Here is a 15,152-nt window from a genome sequence, read left to right as displayed (position 1 = left end):
TTATAGCAGTAAATTGCAGCAACAGGAACAATAACATTCCCAAACTGGAAGTTATTGTTTACTTTATATAAACACTAAGCTCAGAAATTTACATTGAAATAACATGCACTTTAAAGTGAGCAAATTTTATTTATTTATTCATTACCAGTATTTAAAACAAAACCCCACTACACTTCTAGATTTCCCTGTTGCAGAAAAAAAAAATGCTGCCAGAAAGTGTAATACAATGAAATTAATACCTACAAATCCATAAGAGTTCACATCCCCTAAAAATAGTTCACATTCATTAACAGAGGAAGTAAAATGGCAAGATAGCAAAGAAGCAGAAAATCAAGTTCATGTAGTAAGTGCAAGCAGATTTCTATTTCTTATCAGTCCATCTCTTATTAGTTCTGCTAAAGAAAGATTACCCTGGAGTTTCAAACAGCGCACAACTGATATAAATGCTTCAGCATTCATAGAAATACTACAAATTTAGCCATAAAAATACATACTGCACTTCCCCATAGCCTACTGCAATAATTGTAATCTAGAATTTAAACAGTTTTTAAACTCTATTTGCTTCATTTGGGATGCCACAGAGAAATCTGTTGTTTTCAAAGTCTATGACTTGCAACACACACCAAAAACCAAGAGAGCAAAGAAAACTTGCTTGCCATTCCCTGGATTTACTATACACACACCCCTCTGTCAAGAGGCTTATAGTTTTTGGCATTCCTTTACTTACTCCCGTGTTCTTCACCTACTGAAAGATTAGGGAACAAGCTACAAACAGGCTGTACCTAACAGATCAGAGCCTGGATGGAGATGTTTTTGTACATCAATTTGTTCAGGACCTTGCCAGCAAATCCAAACAAGTCCCTATACTTCAGAGAACCCTGGAAATCCTTCCTTACTTTGCCTATTTTACAGCTTTGGGAAGGGACAGCACCTTGGGCAATGTGTAGCTGTGCCTAGCTGGCATAAACTGCAGCATACAGAAACACATGAATTGGGTGGTAAAGCAGCCCAGCCACACCACTGTGAAGCTGCCGTTCATACCTTCACCTCCTCCTTTCTGTACTATACAGTTTTTAGCATCCAAGCTAGTAAGGTTTAGGCTTACCCAAGAATCCCTAGCCATTACATTTAACACTGTGAAAAACTGCTTTTGGATTTCTAGACCCCATTAAAATTAAAAATAACACAAGAACAAAACTCACTGAACACTTGTGGTTTTTTTTCAGACCAGGACAGAACACAGCTTAGTCAAATGTCCTGCTTTTATCTACCCAGGAAACGTTCAGGCAGTACACATCTGCTTTGTCAATTCCACCCAGCTATTCAAGCAGCGGCCTCAGTTTATGGCTCTGGCTCACCTGCTTTGAGGGACCAGCAGCAGGTCCTAGTCGAGATCAAAGGACAACACAGCACAAACCCATGGGGTGGTCTCCATTATAGAAGACACTTCTCGCAGACAAGGCTCCTTCAATGTGTCAGCATTAACACACATTAGCGATCATACACAATGGGAAGAACTGCTTTTATCGGTGTGAGAGAAAGTTTAACAGGCATGTTTGGATGTGTTTAGTGCATTTCTTTGAAATTTCTTTTCCTTAATTCAACTTCAGATTTTTAAAGGCAGTCCAAATATATATCTATCTTGAAATCCCTATTCAGGGGATATACAACTCATAGAAGACGGTAAGTATATTGTGCATATGGAATCTGATTAAAAAGCAGAAACATTTGTTTTATAACCATATTATTTAATATCCCATGGTTTTGGCTGATATATTATTCAGCTGAAATACTGAGACTGTTTGGAGAAATGCTGATTCTAATGAAGGCTCAATGCATTTCCCATATTCATAAAGGAACCATTTCACAAATGGCATCATATTCCTTAACATGTTTATCCTGAAGAGCATTCAAGTCCTAATTAGGAACAGAGCCACACTCTGTTAAAACTGAGAAAAAGTATATTTAGACATCATCTATCCCCAGTGATCTTGCAGGAAGACACATAGCATATGGCACATGAGAAAATCAAAAAAGGGGAGGGGGCAGAAGAGAGAAAGAGACTGCGTGTTAAAAATACTTCAAATGAATACTTTAGTGAAAAAAAAATTTAAATGGGAAAAACCACAAACAAACACCACCAAAACACTTTGTCAAGAGCTCAGCATTTCATAGAATGTAGAGATGTGCAGGCATTTTAAACTAAAATGACATTGACATTTCTATGTCAATTGCTTTGCCCTTTATCTTACATTCACAAGAGTAGACACGTCTTACTTCTATTTTGTACCTTAAACAATTAATTATTGTCTTAAAATCTAACACCATTACTAAAATTCAACATTTAAACACCTACACCCCAATGGTATTTCAGAATTCTTGCTTTGCAAATAATTCCCAAAAGAGTGTTTTGATTTGTTAGGGTTTTTTTTTTTTTTTTTTTAATTTCAGATAAGAAAACACTAATTTCCTGTTGCAATGCTACAAATTTCAAAAACACAAAATATGAACAAACTGCAGTATTACCATAAGCCAAGGATTCCTACTGCAAGCTAGTGACCTTTTAGATGTAACTGAGAATTTCCTTGAGCTTACTTCAGGCAGAATTGTGAAGGGATGTTAACCTACCTTTCACCATTTTACTGCCAAGTCTCATAATATCCAGTGGTTTTCATAAAGCCCACATCCTGGTGTTAGTATCAGAGTTATATAAGAACTCTGTCCAAAAGCACCTGAACATAGACTTCAGCCTTGCAAGAAAATCTTGCATATATTACCATAGTTTGCTCCAAAACCTATAAAATCAGAACACAAATAAAACCAAGCCACTGCTTTAAGAACAACTACAAACATCACAAACTTTTCATCTCCTAACCCAGAAAAAGGTCAAGTGGAAAAACAGAATTCAGGAGGTTTTGCTTCAAAAGTTTGAAATCTTCTCTTTGGTGAGCGAAAGAAGGCTCCTAGCAGTTTCCTGTGCTCTGCCCAGGGACATGCCAAAAGAAGCAGGTGAAATGCACTGGGTTTGTAACACGCTGTTTTGTCACACAACTGTAACAGCCCTTGGCAGGCTGTCTTAGAGCATGGCCCTGCACAGACACTCTCAGTGCTGAGCCCCCCGAGCAGCACACTTTCAGTGCAGGTCATGGAAGTTGCCTCCTGGCCTGCCACAGACCCCATGCCAGGCGACTAAGCTTCCCAAGGGGTAAGCTGAGCCACACAGAATTCTTACACCCCATGATTCATGCTGGAAACAACTTGGCCAAGTCTTGAGGTTGGGTTATCTCATTGCATCACCCCTCAGCCTTGATGTATGTATGAGGAGTCCAACAGTGGAGAAGCAGCAAGGAGGCTCCCTGACATGAGACATAGCACAGCTGCAGCAAGTACAGCTGTGGAGAGCCTTCACCTCTATTTGGGACATTGGCCAGCATTAACACCTGGGCTGACTCAAGTTGCACAGCCCCACCTCTGAATGTGGACTGGTCACAAGCTCTCTGTGAGGCCAGAAACCAAAATAATGCCTTTGGCATTTAGTCACCACCTGTCACCTGGCATCTGTGGTGAAGGAAGCCAATAACATGAAGGTGGTAGTGGCCTCCAATAAATGCCTCCAATAAACCGCGAACCACGTGAGCTGCCAAGGAAGTAAACACAGAACTGGAGCCAGGCATGGACTGTGAGACACAGTCAGGCTGGAGAGGTGAGGGGGCTGCTGTGCAACTGCAGAGAGCAGCAGCAAGGGCCGGATCAGGCACACTGGAGGCTCCCTCATCAAGTGCAACAAGAGGATGAGCAAGGAGCCACCACCATGTCCTGACAGCAGATGACCCTTGAGGTGCTTCTGCCTCTCGCTCTGTCCCACTGGGACAGACAGGACTTCATTTACATACTTCTTTTTGACTGAAGTAATCTTAGATTTTCAGAGGGTTGGTTATAACCAGATCTTAGTAAACAAGGCTGCAGTGGCCCTGGTGGCAGTGTAGCAGCTAGGTCTGCTCTCAGAATAATGCCACCATCCTTGGCTGCTTCCATCCCAAAAATGGTGGAGGCGCATGACTTCAGGTAATGGACATTCTCTCCACACACCTCTGTGTATTCCAAGCAGATGAGGAGCTACAACCCACAAGGAGACACCAGCACACACCCGGTCACCTTGGGGCCTCTTCATCAACAAATGTCATTCACCTACAAAGGAATCACTTCCATGTGGGGAAAAAACCAAAGACTCAGGTTACCAATCAGCAGAAGTTACTTCTGATTTCGCTCTCATCTTTTTGGCCTTCCCTTGCCTGTTTGACAGGTTTCTTAGAGATATGCAATGACCACTTGGACCCTGCCAGTCTGGGTGCCCACCCTCCCCTTGTTGTTTATCTACATTTCACTACGACAGCTTATTCAGCAAGCTGTTACACTAAGCATAAAAACAAGCAAATTATACAGTAGATTAAATGCCAAGCTCATCTTGCATTGCCAGCTCCGTTTGTGGGGGGGAAAAAAAAGTGATGAAGTCTGCATGCATATAATCACAATAATTAGACACTTGTAACCAGCTGAACATCAGCATGCATGCTGAAATTAAAATTGCCCAGTTTGAAAAACTAAGAGGGCAGGGTCTGTGCAGGCCTATCTTGTAGAAGAGGGAGGAAGTATTTTTTGGCTGATTCAGATCCTTCTCAACAAAAACCCTACAGCATTTACAATTTATCACTCACTAGAGAAGGGCTGTTGAGTTTGTTGTACATTAACAAGCTCATCCTAAGTAATTTTTTAAGTTGAGGTATTCAAAACTTGACTGTGGGTGGCCAGACCTACATTTGAACAATTGTGCTATGCAGTTTCAGTTTAGGTTTAACATCTGATTCTCCTGCTAGCATTAAAGATACCTCATTTCTTAGCCCACTGTCAGCGGTAGCCTTTTTTAAACACATATTATGTAGCTAACTCACTGAGAAAGCCACTTCACAAAAGTCTTTGTGAGTTTAAATGAAAACCCTACTAATTCCTTAGTGTTTGCTTTAAAAGTTCTCAGAATTAGTAGGTCAACAAATGTGTAAATCCAACATAGAATCAATCTTGAATATTGGTACTTGTCACAGAAGATAATCCCTTTAAAATCCGCCTGCTCATCCTGGAGACACTATAGCTAACTTCAAACATCAAAGTAACTCCCAATCAAAGGATTCAATAAAGTTCAAAACTGTCAACCCATGCTTTTCAAAATTTCCCTCTTTTATTGTATTTTCAAACTGTATGTCTTAATCTTCCCTGTTATCCACTAAAGCAATGACTTAATTTTAAAAATATTGCTTACTTACTGCAAAGACAAAATAGTAGACAAAAATTTGTTCTGTTTAGGACAAGACAGTCACTAATATTCTGTGGACACATCAGCCAAGTCTTCTTGCAGTGGAACTAGAAGCAAAGCTAAGAGTAATCTCTACTCAAGTTTTTTTAATTAAAAAAAATATTATTCATTTTTTTGTTTTGTACATTATTTTTTCCCTCTTGCATTGTCACAATGTCTTGAACCTACATATTTTTAAACCCACAGACTAGAGACATCATTAATTTTACATAAGCTGTAGGGAGCCCACTTCTTCATTCACTGAAATTTTTCAAGATATCTGTTTGAAGTAATTTATTTCCTACTGAAATCTGTAATAGCAAATGAGCAAAAGGCACAGAATAATGAGAAGAGATTATGGGAATATAATTTTATTTTGGAACTGTATATTTCACATTGTCATACTTCACTGGGTAAACATAGAACAAGTTAAGTCTTCAAGAAGGAGACTGAAAAAAATGCAGGTGTTCTGTTGCATGAGTAGCACCAGGTTTAAAAATAATAAGATGTGATTTGAATTATTCTAGTTGTTCTTGCTCTACTGTAATCAATTCAAGTACATAATTGGTGTAACAAAACAAAAACCTACTATGAGAATAAGAGAATCACAACATTTTTAGAATGTTATTAGTGCCTTTTTTGATGAAGCAAAATAAAAATGATAACTCATTATTACCCATGATAGGTATTAATCATTTTATCCTCTGATGACTTTTGTCCATGCTCCTATAATGTTCAGCATTGGTAAAACAGAGATAGAACAAAAAGCTCTTTGCATGTTATTAGATAATTTTGAGATATGTTTGGGGTGTGACATTTACCATTTAAATTTCTTTGTAAAAGAAAGAGGGTGTTTTCCTAAGGTATTTTAAAGAAACTTCTCCCACAGCCAAAATTTTATTCTCAAGAAGTTCTTGATACACATCCTCATTCAGATACTGTTTTGTATTCTAGAAGTCATTTACGTCATATTTTGTTACACTGTTTTATGAGAAATTCCAAACAAGCAGTTTGTGAGACCAGATTCTTTCTGTGTACACGTACAGAGATAAGTCAAGATCAATACTCAAAATACAATTGCAAAAAAATAATGATTAAGAATAATTTAATAAATCCTGGAGGTCTTCCATTTGCTGAAAAGCAAGAAGTAAAGCAAAGAATTCCTTGACTAAGAAACTGGAGTGCCTTGTGTATTTGCTAACAGACAGGCCTGCAGCTCTTCCTGCTAGGACTCACAGAGCACTTCTAAAGGCTTGGCCACCAAAAAGATATCTGTAGGAGATACATCTGTTTAAGAGATCCTGACTAGCTCACTGATGGTACAGGCAACTGGTTTTGAAATTGAAGAGGTTAATATAAAACAGCTGTTGACAGTCTTCATCCTTGGCCAGCCAAAAAATGGGTGAACGTGGGTGCATAGATCACGAGCAGTTGCTTTACCAAAGGATGTGAGATCCAGTGCCTCACAGCACATGTCATGGCCAGGATAAAGCCATTAGGAGCCACAGTTACCTTTCCCACCCTGCAGCACTTCCCTATCAGGGTAATATTCCTGCTCCACACACCTCTGTAAGAGAGCAGCTCTCACCAAGGTTTGCAACAGCTTCCCTTCTCCATACAGCTTGTTTACACAATGCGATACTAACATGTCAGGGAAAAAAACGTGCAAAACCAATGGTTACACACACGCAGCTAACAAAAACTTCCTGCTAGTGAAGCAGCTGTGTGGCACCCAGGCATTCAGGGTGTAACACAGCTCCATCAGATCTGCTGCTCAGACATCCAGCAAGCAGGATAAAGGCAGGCATCACAGAAGCTCTAAGTTTGTCAACAGCTTCAGTGGCCCTATGAAACTACTCCAGATACAAATGTTCAAAAGAAACTAGAAATATCCATCAGTATACCCCAGGCTAAGACAGTTCTTTCTTTCCTGAGAGTTTCTTTTCCAGGCTTGTCAAAAGCCACCTCATGCTGACTGACCCCTGCCAGAGTGTAGAGCTAACAGGCAAAGTCCTCTGAAGTTTGCCTCCTTGGAAGTCACCTGGGGAAATCCTAGGACACTCACTTTTCTCCAGGTTTATATTATGCCTCAGAAACACTTTTGCTGAGACAATCAGTTTTGTGAAAATTCACAGCTCTGAAAACCACCAAAATCCTCTGAAACAGTCAGAAAAAACAAAAACAAAAAAAACAAACAAACAAAAAAATAACAAAAAAAAAAAAAAAAAAAAAACAAGAAAATGTTTTCTTATATACTGCTTTTTATCACCATCAGTAGCCCAAAATAGAGGAGAACACACTTAAGCAGAATTTAGGCAACATTTGATGCTTCTTAGCATCAAGCAATCCATGGAGAAACCCCATTGCCAGATCAACTGACACACCTTTATTAGCCATTCAAAAGTAGCTAAACAGAAATGTCCAAATGTTTCTATCACTTCAGAGAACAAATGGCTTCCTTCCAACCTTCTTCCCTGCCCTGGAAAAAGTTTGCTCAATGACAGATTATCAATTATTAACTAAGACTTAAGAATGATAATATTCAGATAATAACCGCTTAGGAAGAAAAAAATTACCCCAAGCAAACATTACTTGCAAAGATATCAATAATAAACCTGAAACAATTCATACAGCACAATTAAGTCTCTAGCCATAGAGATTTTTCAATTTAAAAAATCACAAAAAAAATGCTGTAAATTCGTTAACTCTTACCTGAGAAGACCCTTGAACATATAACCCTATGCTGAAATACAGATATTGCCTGAATAGCTGGATTGCATGTGCTAACCTACTTTGCTGAAATAGTGCCCAGATAACTTATAAAATTTTTACACTGCATTATATAGACAACTGTCTAACATAAAAGGTTTGTACTTCACTAGACACCCAAGCTTCCTATGTTCAGACCTAAAGGAGATACCTGCATCTGTTTAAGAAACATTAGCATACATTGACCTTGTCAGTGATTTACAAAGTCTGTAAGTTATTTGTACCCCATGTGGCCACATACTTTTAGTCTGAGATTTAAGGAAAAGAAACAAGGAGGGACATGTAGCACAATGTAAACATTCAGGAACTTTCTCTTATATCAGTATAGAAAACAGTCAAAAACAACCTTCAAAGAAATGGAAAAGGTCAATTAAAGGCCATTTTAACATTGGCAGGAATAACAGGCAACAGGCCTGAAAACCAAAGAAATGTCTTAAAAGTCCTGTCCAATTTTCTATTCAGCCCATTCACCTGGTTTTTGAGCTCCCATAAATCATTCCTCAACACTACTGCTTGCTTAAAAAAACCCAGAAATTAAAAGTTAACCTAGGCCGTGTGGGAAAGTGTAACATCAATCAGTGAAAAAAAACTTTGATCCAATGCCACCATTCCCAAGAAAAACCTGCAACACTTAGCAGAAATGCAACATTAGACTTATGCTTTGAGTGCCGAGCTTGAAAAAGCAAGAATCTTGCCTCAAAAAGGCACTTAAAGAGCAGAAAAATAAGTTTAATAATTACCAATGTAATGAATAATTTCTATTTTAGTAAATTACAATTTCAATAAACTTCCAATGTACTTGGCAGCATATTTACTGATTATTTTTAACCTACCAGCATGGTTACCTCATGAGCTGTAACCGCTTGCCACCAAGTGTACAAAACTGTTATATGGGGAGGCAAGCAAGGATCCCAGTCCTGTGCAGCCAGGGAGATTATGTAGTTCTTGCTACTCACCACCTGCTTTAAAAAGAAGTATCCTTCTCGATTGTCTTTTTTTTCCATTTCATTACCAAGGGCTTCCTCTTGGTTAACTCCTCCCTGCAAGACCTCTCTAATAAAGGTCCAATCCAGAAGACTGTGGCCTCTCCACATAATTTGTCCCCACAAAGTCAGGCAGTTCACCCCAGGTCAGATGAGTGGCAGGAAAGAAGATACACTATCCAAACTTGAAGAAATAAAAGTCAATCATCATTTCTTCTTTGAGATGCAACATGAAGCATTTCTGGAGGTACAGCCATCCTCAGCAAGTGCAGCTGTCACTTAGATGTTCTTAAAAGGGCTGATTTTACACTGAGGGATTCAAATGCAAGTCATTTACTCTTATTACTACAGTGAGCAATTTGCTAGGAACTAGAAGCACTGGAAACATTTGTAATAAAATCTGAACTTCTACTTGGTGTACTTTTTTTAGCACTCTGGCTACTTGGTTGTGCAAATTAAAGATTTAAACAATACTGCACACACAAGAAAAACTTACTTTAAGAGTCAAGAATACAGGAACATGTTGGAAACATACCTTTTCCAAAATAAACTGCAACAATTGTACTCTGAAGTTCTTCCCAGCAGCTCCCTACTTTACTTAGCTTTGTACTATGTACTCTGTATAGGCAGGCATATGCAGTAGTATTTTTGTGCCATTTGCTAGCCTACATCTGCACTTGTTTCTCCCTTCAAAACAACATGAAAACAGGGGTCCAGACTAGAACACCTGTGCCCAGTGCAGTATCCAGGAGCTGCAGAAACGAGAAGCCTGCTGTCCCAAGAGCCAATCCTTCCTCTGCCACATCTCCATCTCTCCCTGACACTCCAAAGACTGCCAGGCTGAAAGTGTTCTCAGCCCTACTTGTTTCACTCTGTTCTTGCAGCTTGCAAATAGCAAACACTGGGTGCTACTGTAAAGAGTATGAAAAATAACAGTAACAGGAAGCAGCATATAAAAAAAAAAAAAAATTTTCTCAGCACTGAAGTTTTTTGAACTGAATTAAAACACGTAAATCAGATCTTCACTAAGAGAGTCATCAAAAACTTCTCTCTAAAATAAATTTTGTTATAAAAAGGGAGAAGTGCTGTAAAGAACAAATTAATTCAGAAAATAATCATAATTATACAGTACCTACCCATCCATATCAGTGCTTTTATTGCTACACATTCAGTAACCTAAAGTTACAAGAAATAAACATTTAAAAAAACCTGTTGGACAGCCAACATATGATCTCCTCCTTCCACAGAAATCACAAAGCTACTAATTCATGGATTCCACTAAGTCCATGAGTGCAGTAGCAGAACACCTAATTAATTCAAAAATCAGGCATTTCCCTGCTGACACATCAGCTTTAGGTGGAAAGTGAGGCTGCTGGAACACAGCGCAAGCCTGGGATCTTCTACAGATTGACACCTATAAGTGGTGTGGCTCTAAGAACTTTGGATAGAAAGCTTTATTGCAGATTAAACATGTTCAGGGTAGCTACATTGGAAAGACTACATCTTGAAAGAAGAAAGAGTAAGGGGAAACAGCCACAGTTGCTGTGAATTCTTTCTGGGTTTTTTAAACCACAAATGGTGATTAATTTAATTTAAACAAATATAATTTAATTACTAAGCATTATAATCACAGAATCATTTACATTGGAAAAGAACTTTAAAATCATCCAGCACAACTGTCAACCCAGCACTGCCAAGTCCACCATAAACCAAGTCCCCAAGTGTCATATCCACACCTCTCTTCAAGATCTCCAGGGATGGTGACTCCTCCACTTCCCTGGGCAGCCTGTTCCAATACCTGACCAGTTTTTCAGTGAAGAAATCTTTCCCAGTACCCAATTCAAACCTCCCCTGACACAATTTGAGTTCATTTTCTCTTGTCCCATCACTTGTTAATAGAGAAGAGACTGACTCCCATCTTTACACAACCTCCTTTCAGGTAGTACTAGAAAGTGATGAGCTCCCTGCTAAGCCTTGTTTTCTCCAGGATAAACACCCCCAGCTCCCTCAGCTGCTCCTCATCAGAGTTGTGCTCCTTCCCCATCTCCATTGCCCTTCTGCTCAGTTTTGGGCCCCTCATCACAGCACTTGTGGTGTGGCCTCACCAGTGCCAGGTACAGGGGGATGATGATCACTGTCCCAATCCTGCAAACTGTGATAGAGATGGTTTGCCAAAGAAGGCTGGATCATACCATAATCAACTCACTTAAGAGGTTTAAGAGGAGCCTTGTTCTTTGATGTACAAGAAAAGTGACTGGTCCATGTACAAAATATTCTTTGCTCACAGTGAACTCAAAACAATACAATAATATTTATGAGGAACGTCCTTCAGAAATAAAATAGAAATTAATAGAAAGGTTTATATGTTTATATCTTTATCCCAAAGGGTAGGAGAAAAATCACCAGCATAGTTAATTACAAAAGGCAAAAAGGACTCCAGGGTAACCACAGATTTTGAATGGATGCTATTTCAGAACAAAGGAATAGGAATTATCCAACACAGATGGATGTCAACCACTGCACAAACCTGACACTTCCAAGAAAACTTGTCTGTCAAGAAAAGCCTTGGATAGGTTCTGAAAACTTAAGCAACAAAATCACTTTATTTTCTCAGCAAATGGCATATATTTTCAGAAAGAAACCCAAACCAAACACCCCCCCCAACCACAAACCTTTAACCAAAAAGTCACCAATATTTAATACAGCATCACATGTTGACCCCCTAATATATCAATCAACATTTTACAGAACAATTTTTAAAGCCAATGATTAGTTGATAAAACGTGGAATAATATTGAAAGGAATAAGATGAATGTGTCTTTACAAACAGACCAGCAGAAAATCTGCTTGTACATAGTGTCAGGAACTTACAGATAAGGAAATAACTTAAGAAAATACCAGTTCTAGAAAATGTTACTAATTGACACAGACTGCTGCTCAGCCAAGGACATGTGAACTTCCTGAACTTAGAAAAAGAACAAAGACTTAACAGAATTATGATTAAGTTTTTTTCTTTCTTTTATATAACAAAAGGGAGGTACATATTAGAGGGGAGCATAGAGTAGGCAATTTGGGAAGTCTGTATCTTCTGAGTACCTCAGCCAATGGGGAAAGGAAGAGGGTGACATGGTTGGGAATTTAGGATAGAAATGGGGCTTCATCCCCCAGTAATTTGAGAGATGCCAGGAAAACGACTCATGACTTCTCCCTTTATTCAAATACAGTTACTGGACTCCTCTGTCTCCTTTCTGGATATAAGCCTCTGGTGTTGTGAATTTTTCCACACAGTATCTTCTGTTTTTATCTTATAAATCACATCCTTCTCTCATCTTTTATGGCTGACTGCCTATTTCATTTGAATCATGCAAATCCTACTTTGAATTCCAAGAAATTCTTTAATTGTGACTTATAGAAACACTTTGCTCCAATTAAGATTTTAATTTTTTATGGTACATTAATACTTGAAGTCACTAATATAATTATTTCTTCTGTATGGCATAAATTCATTGAAACTTTGAGAAAAGGTTTCTATTATCAAAAAAAATATTCATGTGCTATTTAAAAGACTTAAAGTAATGGATAATAATGTAGCAATAACTATGAAAGATGATAGAGCACATAATGTAGATGTCTTTCCCATATTGCTCAGAAATACTTTACTGAATTTAAGTTTGGCTTTTTAAGGAATACTAGGTGTCACTGGATTTATTATGTATAAACGAGGAGGGATTGGGTCTCAAAACTAACAACTTGATGCCAGATTTGTGAATGAACTGATAAAGACAAGAAAAGGTAGATGACGAATGGCAATACTCTAAGCAGTAAACCTCATTATGAGGAACATTCACAGCAAAGCACCCAAAGCTCATTTCTCTGCCATTCACAACCTTCAGCTTGTACCAGGGAATACTAGAGGCACCAGAGAGTTTGCTGGAGAGGTAACAGGCACTAAGGGTTTCGGGCTTGACACTGCCCATCACATCTTTACAAGGTTTATTTTAGTCTTTCAGAAAACAAAAGTGGAGGAGTTACTAAGTGAATATCAGCTTATTAGGGAACACATCTTAGGTTTGTTCAGAGAGGTGTTCAAAGACTTTGCTGAAGCTAGTAAAATGCCTGATGGCCGTTCCAGAGGCCAGCCTTTCCCCCCTGTTTGTTGGCAGGAGAGATGAGCTAAACGCAACAATGCCATGAGACCAGCTGAAAGGAAATCTCCAACTCCTAGGTAGCAGGGCAGGGACAAAGCACAAAGCAGCAGTGAGTCCAGCAGGCCTGAACAGGCTGCCTGCAAGGCACAGTCCTCGCTGCCCAGTCTGCTCTGATCCAGAGGGGCAGCCAGAGCCAGTGCCTGCCCTGCTCCTCAGTCAGTCCCAACACTTCTGTGGCTCAGGGGCTTCCACAGGCAGGCACCCCAGCCTGCTGAACTGGTGTCACCATACATGCAAAGCTAGAGCACAAGCAGTAAATTTGGTAGAAACTCATGAGCCAATTTCTCCATGTCAGGTGGAACATGGGCCACAATTTTTCTCCTTTGCCCTTTTTAGCCCAGGCTTCTGGAGCTGGATTCCTAGGCTGTGCTCATTTTTTCTAGCCAATCTTTAGACTCTCAGTGAATAAAGAGGAAGCAATATTGAGGCATCAGGCCTGCTAGTATATGAATGGAACTGGGAAGACTTCCCCAGCCCGTGTTTCAGTTTGTGTTAAGAATGTGCAGCTTTTATGTCCTATAACTACTCTTCTTGGCTTTTGGATTGCTCCCTCTCACATCCTTGTCTTCTGTAGCAATACTGCCATTTGCCTTGAGTGAGGCATCACTCAAAAAATGCTACAAAAGCAATTTCATTACTCTAAGAAGAATGTTTTTTTTGTTACACAAGTTGAAGATTAACCTAAGGAATAAAAACCATTTATATTGTAACTCACCACAGCACAAATTCTTCTATGAAGTTGTACTATTACTACTGCCACATTTCTATAGCAAGTTTTGTTTAACCTTGGTGTATGTTTTGTTTCCTTTAGCTGAAAAACATCCCAACAGTAGCACTGAATACAATTTTGCACCTTGTCAATTACATAAAAAATTATATATGACTATGTCATTAGTGTAAGCTTTTTGTTCTGTTGTTTTATTCTGGCTTCAAAACAGGTGATTAAAGTTTTGGTGAGCAATACCACCAGTCCCTTAATCCTCCAAAGCCCTTGACCTGTTGCTGCTGTCCCTACTCCTATGGTATACTGAGCCTCCTGTGCTCTGGATCAAACCTTCAAACTCATTTCTGAACAGGCATCCAAAGGGTGTGCTTGCCTAAATCCAAAGATGTTATGTTCTCAAAAAGGAGGAAAGAGGTAACAGAATTCTAGACCCTCCACAGAGAAGCAGCAGCACCCTCTGAGAGCCAAAGCACTTTGAGCAGGAGGTGCTTTGTAGAATTCTCACATAAACCCTATTCCTGGAGAGCACTTGGCTGCCTTAACCTTGAAGTAACTTGCATACAATTTCAACTTTTGGCTATGCATCCATGTAATTTTTTTTTCCTTTATAAATACCTCTGTGTCTTAAGGAAAGTATTTATGCATGTAATCTTTCCTCTGGAGGAAATAACTCTAGGTTAGATAAACAATTAATGGTCTGTTTTAGTTATAAGTACAGTACCAGTCATGTCAGAAAATATGATGTAACTGTTTAGTTATGCTTTCCAAATACTAAAGTACAGTACACCAGCATCTAAAGAACAACTTGAAAGCAGTCTACAACATTGCTCTATAACTATCAGCTGTTGAATGGAGGGAAGAAGGGGGGATGAAAGAAAAATCACCCTTTTCCCCAAATATCTTGGAACCATTTAAAACTAGTTTCTAAGAGTCATTTTTCTTCTGTGAAGATTTAAATCTCTCCAATGCTGTAGCTTTTCAAACCATCTCACAGACCTATGACCAATTTTCCAACATCTCCACCGCAACTGGTCACATAGCACACAGAAAGGATGCTAAGCATCTTGATTTTGTGTTCTGCAAAACCACAATGCTTTGTACCTTTACTAAGTGCTTTACAA

General features: G+C 39.0%; 1 protein-coding gene across 6 annotated transcripts in view; it reads right to left on the bottom strand.

Annotated features, from left to right (window-relative positions):
- Window positions 1-15,152, bottom strand: part of CARMIL1 (capping protein regulator and myosin 1 linker 1) — a 194,785-nt gene that overhangs the window by 144,880 nt on the left and 34,753 nt on the right. The gene's annotated exons all lie outside the window — the stretch shown is intronic.

Source organism: Lonchura striata, chromosome 1, assembly GCF_046129695.1.
Source record: "Lonchura striata isolate bLonStr1 chromosome 1, bLonStr1.mat, whole genome shotgun sequence".
NCBI lineage: Eukaryota > Metazoa > Chordata > Aves > Passeriformes > Estrildidae > Lonchura > Lonchura striata.
This window is presented reverse-complemented; position numbering and strand designations above follow the sequence as displayed.